This window comes from Cebus imitator, unplaced genomic scaffold (assembly GCF_001604975.1).
Source record: "Cebus imitator isolate Cc_AM_T3 unplaced genomic scaffold, Cebus_imitator-1.0 Scaffold138, whole genome shotgun sequence".
NCBI classification, from domain to species: domain Eukaryota; kingdom Metazoa; phylum Chordata; class Mammalia; order Primates; family Cebidae; genus Cebus; species Cebus imitator.
Genome location: NW_016107453.1, coordinates 2904920 through 2906205, shown reverse-complemented (window position 1 = coordinate 2906205; position 1286 = coordinate 2904920). Strand labels below are relative to the sequence as shown.

The window sequence follows — 1286 nt, the reverse complement described above, 5'->3', positions numbered from 1 at the left end:
ATTACCACTGGTATAATTTTATTAACAATCATACTCTTTATGCAAATGATTGTTCTAGTTAGTTTATTAAGCTACCACTTATTCACATGAATTTTTTAAATAAAATTCTTCTACCAGACACCAAGGTGAGATAAATGACACTTTGGTAAGGATCATGATTTTGGTAAAAACTCAGGGAAGAAGGCAAATAACCTTTGGGTCATGGAGCATTTTGAAGGGAGGATAACTTTTACATTGTGGGACTTATATGTTATTCAGAAGAAGCACTGAATTTTTTAGGATGTTCAAGAGAGGAGTGACCAGAGAGAAAGGAGTAAAGGAAGATAGAAGAGGAAACGTGAGGTTCTGGAGGACGATATTTGCATCTTTGTCATGGACCGCTCGTGACACAAGTTTTCAGGGATTGAACAGAGTGTTCTTGAGAGGTAGCATTGTGAGGACACCCTGGAGAAGGAGTCAATCACCTTTAAGGCAAAGCGACTCACTTTCTTTTTGAAGTTTCCAAAACAATATTAATAACAAAAATGATGGAGACAGTAGATTACAGAGCTCTAGAATTTCAGTGATAGAAATGTGAAAGCCATTAAGTTGAAAGTACTTTCTTCTGGCAGATTAAGCTGTAGTTGTGTTGTTGTAAATTCTGCATACTCATTGAGTTTTGGGACTTATTGAGATTGAGTCTTGGGAGAAAAATAAGCAAAAGAAAGATAAAATTGTTCCTTAAAAGGTAAATTTCTTTAAAATTTTAATTGCAGGGGGAAAAATGTATGTCAGGTAAGAAATTAGCAATTTTAGCTTTGCGCAGTGGCAGGATCGTAGCCAATGAGGTTTATCCAAGGCACGATTATTGCTAATTAAAAACTTCTCCCAAGAAATTAGCAACTTTAAATAATTCTTCTATGTCTAGAAATTTAAATTTCCCCACTGGTCCATGTATCAAGTAAATATCTATTGAGCCAAAAAATAAAAGCTAAGGTATACTATATTCTCTCAAGTAGTTTAGAAACATCAGTTCACAACCTAAGACAATATATAGTAAAGGGAAAATGTGCAGGACTCATTGCAAATATATGGTAAATTCTCTGGGGGAAATTAGAAGATTTGCAAATTGGTTGCCTATTGCTAAAGTAATGCTGCATATCACACCACTTGAAAACTTAGTGGTTTAAAACAATTATTATTGTTCACAAGCTTATAGTTTGGCTAGGTAGTTCTTTTCATCTATGCTAGAAATATCTACTCTTGGTTGGGCTGATTCATGCATCTTCAGTCAAATGGTGGGCCAG

The 1286-nt window shown here is 34.8% G+C and overlaps 1 pseudogene; it reads left to right on the top strand.

Annotated features, from left to right (window-relative positions):
- The first annotated feature begins 793 nt into the window (after nt 1–793).
- Nucleotides 794–908, top strand: LOC119473197 (annotated as a pseudogene).
- Nucleotides 909–1286: the final 378 nt, after the last annotated feature.